Consider the following 7,272-nt stretch of genomic DNA (forward strand, 5'->3'; position numbering starts at 1 on the left):
GGCACTCAACGGCAAAGAAACTTAGCATTTTACGACGTTTACATCTATTCGCTTTGTGGTTTGTCATGTTTTCCGGGTCAAATCTTACAACTCAATTTTAATCCACTTCACGATGAGCTATCGAGATGAAAATTACAAGATAACTCGGAACCAGATGATAATGCAATACTATAACATTTGTATTATAATGGAACTGTATCTCGATTTTCATTCAGAGTTTAAAATTAAATATGTGGATTTGATATTAAAATGGCCACCGAAATCCGATAGTATCGCTAAAAGGAAGGAGAATGTCGGGGGCGGTCTCGGGTGATTTGGTACCCTCGGCCGGTGCCTACGATGGGGCCCTCCTTACTGGGGGATTCGGGGTCCTCTAACGGGAAATTTTTAGAAATTGCACGCCCAGAAATGGGTTTTGACGCTTAATTGGCTTTTAAAAACAGCATGAAAGTTGATAAAAATTGCAATTTCATGAGAATAATACTACTTATGAAAAGTGAGAATTTCATAGCTCATAAAATTTTATGCTTCTATTCCTAAAATAACCTTGTCATATAACCCTTTCAAAAAATAATCAGGTTATCTCTTATCTTCTGACACCTTTATTTCATTTTTTTATATTATATTTTTACACTGAGTATGCTGTAAAAAGGGTAACTAATGAAAACGTAAAATTTAATGACTGAAAATTAACTTAGGCTCCAGTAATCTCACATTTTTTATTATTACCCCTTTCATATACGCTTCATGATAGAAACCAGCATTGTGTGGGCCCCCTAAGCTCGGGGCCCTCGGCGATTGCCTACAAGCCGACATGGCCCCTGGAGAATGAAAGAAAATCATAACAACAAATTCGTTTACATCAAATTTTGTTGAAAAATTGTCGCGAGAAAAACCATGTTTTTTATAAATATTTATTACCATATTAAATTCATGGCAACAACGGTTTTTTACAATTATGTTATGCGTCTTAGTTGACGATTAGTGAGAGTAGAGATGGTGTGTGGACAAGCTTCTATTCTAATCAGCGTAAACCTTCTTCCACGAAACAGTTGATTTCCTTTCTCTCCGACTAATTCATCCCCGACATTTTATAGGGCTTAACACGAGGCACACCATTCGCGGCTCACCATAGATCCACGACGTCTGAGCCTTCTTCCCGACTGCACTTCTTCAATTACTTTCTGGGCGATCCGCGCTTCCGGGCGAGGGAAGAGGGAGGGGAGAGAGCGAGCGAAGCATTAAGGTAAGTAAGGAACTAAGTAAGAGTGGAGCACGTACGAGCATGCATTCACATTAGCAGGTCGACCCCGATTTCTTGGTGTGGCTGACGAGATGAATCCCCGTTTCCAGCGCGTCATTAGCTCCTCCGCCGATCGACAAAGGACGGCACGTGATATTCCTGCCCCACCTACCGGTAAGAAGCTAAAACTCCATCAAGGTCCGACGCGCCATATTTCTAGAAGTCGAGAGAAATTTTTCTCCACCTGTCACCTCACAATTGCCTCCCAACTCATCACATTCTTTCAATTTCGATGATTAGATAATCAACGGTTTTGCGGCTACTCAATTAAATTGCCATCCGAATCCTAGAGAACCAGAAATATAACCATCTCAAAAGCACTGATAAATATCGTAATAAACTTTTGGCACCACCAAACTTATACGCCATGAAGGCATAGATATGAAAGCTACGTGCCGTAATAGAAGTTAAGGGACACACCATCATTAACTTGCCTTTCACCGAATTTCATATTTCCTTAATTTTAAGAAGCGCTGAGCCATAATCAAATGAAAAGTAATCAAGTTCATAATATGGTGTAACAATAATTTATCTTCGTTGATAACACTCGTCTCCTCATGTCATGAGTCTTATTCTAAGTAATGTTCATGTCTTCCATTCATTGTTATAGATTTTCCCATCAATCATCCCATATCCTAATTTCCTTACAGCGGATTATTGCATTTGTCTCTGGTCGCGAAAAAAAGCTGACAGATGGATAACAGCGAAAAATACGTGAGTATTAAAGATATTCTCAACAGCAACCGTCATCATGACCGTATTTATGTCATATTTATTGTCATCAGCCTATTATTTCAGTCTATGGATGGTAAGTTTACTATACGTCGTCTTTTTCCCTGCCAATGCCGAGTTCCAATTAACACATGTAACTTGTGGAATGTGTAAAAAAGTGAACTTATTTTGAAATAGGAAAGACTCGATCAGAGCCGTTCACCGTAACTCGAGTCCTGTAGACCTTGACAAATATCACTATCTCGGATTATTTCTTAATCACAATTTTCAATGAGTCCCTCAATATTTTTTTCCAATCAAATATGTTTTATTAGTCCGCGACCCAAAAAACATATAGACTCAGATGGGTTTTGAAAGACAAAATGCCACTAATGACTACGCTAGAGTATGAAGGCATTAATAAGCGAATATTACTGGTAGGATTTCATCTAGTCGTCGTTTTTTTCTCAAAAATGGTACAACTAATTACCAATTACTTTTCAATAGGTCACAAAGCAAACTCTGTGTGACAAGTATCTTCATTATTCCCTAATGTGATTTAAAATGCACGTGTTGTTCCTTATCGAGGTATATATATTTTTTTTTTTCAAATTTTGTTTGTTTTATTAAGTTTTTTCATTTCCTGTTTTCTTTCACACTTACATTTATGTTTCCTGCGCGTTATTTTCATCTTCCTTAATCTCTTAAAGTATTTAGAGCCATCCTCCTCTGCAGACGCTTTTTTTTACACCACTGGAGGGTATTTATGTACGGGCCATAGTGCCAGAATGAGTTTTTGAATCGCCTGAGTTACGTTGTCTTTCACGGGGAGGGATGGCTGATGGACAGGCTTCGTTTTCATTGTGGCGTTGCTTCATTCAACCTTCGTACCTATATATAAACACCACCGGTGCGACGTAAGGCCGTACCGCACGGTCTTCTGTGTCTACCAATGTCAGTTTGATCGATGTAGTAGCATACCGCCTATCCGCAGTTACAATTGAACAGCACCTAGTGTAGTAATTTAAACATAACTGTGAGATATTCAGTTGGTTGCCATTTCCCTTCTTTTGAAATTAAGCATGATAGTATCCTCATGCTATTTCTAAGTACTCAGGTATCTTTTAATTTTGCTAAAGATGAGTTTACAATCAAGAAAACGGCCCCTGACTAATTCTCGAATTTTCCGAGGCAAAAAATAACCACCTCCACCAATGCAGCGCTCTGACATCACGATTCTGAAGTAGAGCTGGTCGCTTATGAATGGCCGAATTGCTGTGTGTGTGCGTACCTGTAAATATGTCCACACATGGACGAAAAACCTTAGATATAGTCTTCAAAATAATAATTATGCTAATATTAGACATTATCCCAACCATTAGAGGCGTGTTTCTGATGGGTACAAACATATATTAAACCCCAATAAAACTATTCCGGACAATACAGGAGAAAGGCGCCTGCAAGCGATATAAATATTATTATCATTGCTATTATTATTATTATCTTTTTCCTTCAATTTTATTAAATTTTCACTGAGTTGTTTTATTGTAAAAAGCACGGTTTTTAACCAATGTAACACTTTAATAATCTATTGAGTTGAGAATTTATCTCGTGAAATGACAGGTTGAAATTATTACAGCCTTTTGCAATTTGATGAATGCATTCTTTTCATTTATATTGTTATTATTATTATCCAGTGGCATAAGAATAGCTGGATGGTTATACCCTTTTATTTAAACCATTAACGAAAAAATATTGGGTAATACGAATCAATGATGATTTTTATTAGAAAGAGCCAGAGTTAGTAATCGTGGATCTCTCCGTTTTCCGGATTTTCGCCGGGTTAGCTGTCAGAGGTTTACGAAAGTTTGTCCGGTATTCCACCAGGCGTCTTCAGGTTCCAACCGTCGCGTCGTCAACCGCCGACAATCAACGCGGTGAAAATCCGGAAGGTGGAGAGATCAACTAATGCTTGTATTACGGAATGTACAGAAAACTGCGAGCCAACGCCAGAGCTAGTGGTTCAGTGGTTCCGCCATGTCGCTTCGGAAGTGTGCGCTGGCGGACAGATACCAACCACCTTTGAAATCGTGCGCGGCGGATGGTCCCAGAATAGTTTCCGTAGCGAGGTGATCTGGACGCCGCGGGAATGGGGGACCCCCCGCTGGGAATGGACACGGGGGACCCCCCGCTGGGAATGGACACGCGGCGCTCACGAGGGGCAGGAGGAAAACGGACAGAGAGCAAAATGGGAAGAAAAGAAAAGGAATGCGCGCGACAGGAGAAACAAAAAGACGAAGAGTGGAAAGGGCGGGGGATGGAAAGATAAAAATAAAAGGCCGCAGCAAAAAAAAAAAAAAGATTTGGGCGGTTTCTCGGAAGGGGAAGATTTGAGGAGGAGTTTCATTTAGAAGGGACCTAACACCGTATCTCCTGAAGGGTGGTTCGAATCGAAAATGGACGTTTTTTGCGGACATTTTTAACCTTAAAGCCTTTATCATCATTGGTCAACAATCCTAAGATTGGTTTGACGCACCTCTCCACTCAATTCTCTTATCAGCTAATCTTTTCACACCTATGTATTTCTTCTCTTTAACATCCTTCTTTACCTCTTCCACAAATTTTGTTCAAGGTCTTCCTTTTCCTCTCTTGACATCTATTTATCCCTCCACGATTGCCTTAATCTTAAACCCATGTGTATTATTAATGCACATGCATATGAGAACAATGTGTCAGCCATGAATATTTCGTTCATAATAAATCATATTATGAACGAAAGGGGCTGAGGGTTCATAACCAAATGTTCCCAATTGTCATTGATGAATGGAGTTCATGCTATTATAAAAATATCTTACATTCATAAATGCAAAATTTTAGTCAAAACGAGCAAATGAGTCTGTATTTCAGTTCTTTGGCAACATTCATCAATTTAACATTTTGTAGAGTAATATAAGCTTGCATTTCAATAAAGACAAATGTAAATGACCTCTTAATCGCTACGACTTATCGAGTTAAATAGAGTACTTTAACTTTTTTCATTCCAAATAGTTTATCCTTTTAAAGGTATTACGTTCCTCCATCTTTATTTAATTATAACTTATTTAATGCATATTTAAGACTTTTTCATTTTCGAGTTTTATCAATACGTACGAAACACAAATTCTTTCATCGAATTCGGATACTGAATTAATAACAATGATAATAATGAATCTTTATCCGCCTGGTATTTTCGTCGATTCGTAATTCGATTTCGTCGTTGTAATTTTCGGTTCTGAAAAATCCATCCATTAGTTCGCGTGAGGTCTGTTTTTCTTACGCCTCATAAAAGCATTTCATTTTTCAGTTTTCACAAGCATGATATCGCTTATCCAACTCTTTTTGAACCCTGTAGCTGGGCATCTGGCGTTGGCGAGGACATGGGTAATTTCTTCCATAGTTTGAGAAGGTATCTTCCGTTAGTGCATACCGTTTCGGTGATCATTACTTTGAGTATCTCCTCAATCGCGGAAATTTGCATGATATGCTGCCATGAGCCTTCCTCCAAAATCTTATTTATCCATGTTTCTTCACTTAACTCTCATTTGTTCTCTCATATTTAATACCTAATACACAATACAATTGATTACCTAAGTCAGCGCACTCCTTGGGTGTAGTATATCCATTTCTCCATCGGGTCCTGATGATGTAGGTGTAGTTGCCTATCAAATGACGTAAGCACTTTGTAAAGTCACTATGAGCTTAACTGATCAACCACGATGACGCCGACAGAAGTTCATTTTTAGTTTCAGCAGCAGTGAAAAAGAGTCAGTAGATTGTTAAAGCCAGCGTGGGCCTGAGCATGAGAAAATCAATCACTTCACATTTTTTAGTTTACTCGATTTCCTCTGCAATAAAAAACGTAAGGGCACATAACGTCTCCCATTTCAAGTCCCTAATGGTGTCATGATAAAATTTTGGCAAGTATCCAGCCTGGTAAAAACTAATCTGAAACACTTTCATGGCTAAGCATACACTCTATGGGTTTTGATAAGGAATTAAAAGGTATTAATTTTCCCCGCTAACCGAAGAAGAAGTTTAATTCTGTTTTATTCTGTTTTATTTTGAGTTGCCGCACCTTGATCGGCAAATGTCGTACCACTTCGGCGGATACTTCCCTAGTTATATTATCCGATCAAAGCGAGATTTAATTCAACTCGAGGGCCCTTATATTAGCTTACTTACTGAACATCTAATAATGAAGAATTCCACAATTAACATGAATTGAAGTTTGATTCAGCTACATGTTTTCAGTTACCTGTCATACCACACAGCGTACTCAAGTCAAGTTGGTTAAGTTTACTCTTGATCTTGACTATAGAAGCTTATGGCCGACCGATATTCTTTTCCCATACTTTGCTAATTGTCTTCTTCATTTTGCAATCGCTGCTTTACTCTTTTTGAAGCTTATAGCTACGTGTTGGACGTTTTCAAGGAAATGGAGGAGTTCATCCATAATTTTCCCAGGAATCTTTGTTAAGCTTCGTTAACGACTATAACTGTTACATTCCTTACCGACGAACCGGATATCTAGGCTCGAATACCTTGTAAGCCAAGTATATTTTCATGGCGAATTTCATCCTTGATGTTGAGTAAAGAGAAGATGCTATGCACCGTAGAAGAAGCACGACCATCTGCGCAGGAACGTCAAGGAAACTAACCAACCATTCCGCTTCGTTTGAAACAATCCTCCACTTCGAGCCGGTCGGAAAAAATAAACAATAGGGAAGACATTAATTTACAAGTTGAGAAAACTGGAGAAGAGGTGGATGGAGAACGAACACCTGCTTGGCCGAGACAATAAAAATACTCCCGCGGGAGACAACAGAAGGCGACGAAACGGAGGAGGACTTTTTAAAAGCGGCTGCAATCTGAGACAGCGGAGAGACTAAGTTAGATGGGCTGCCTCTACGGGCCAGATTCTGTAAAGGAAGAGGGTTGCCGGGATAGAAACCCTTAACACTCTCCCCTTTCGCTTGGACCGATAAAGCTCTCTGCCGGCATTAATTCCCCGTCAAAATGCTTTATGACCCACTGTCACAATAACGGAATTAGCTTAGTCGTTACGTAGGAAGGAATTTTCCTATGGCAAAGGATAATATATGTTTGTTCTCCTCTAGCGGAGTGAGAAAGCTACCTGGCGAAGAGAACACCTCGGGTGTGGCAGCTCCCCCATCGGCAGTTGTCTGGAGAAGGTAGGTGATGAAATAGGTGGTTTGTCT

Source organism: Ischnura elegans, chromosome 2 (assembly GCF_921293095.1).
Source record: "Ischnura elegans chromosome 2, ioIscEleg1.1, whole genome shotgun sequence".
NCBI lineage: Eukaryota > Metazoa > Arthropoda > Insecta > Odonata > Coenagrionidae > Ischnura > Ischnura elegans.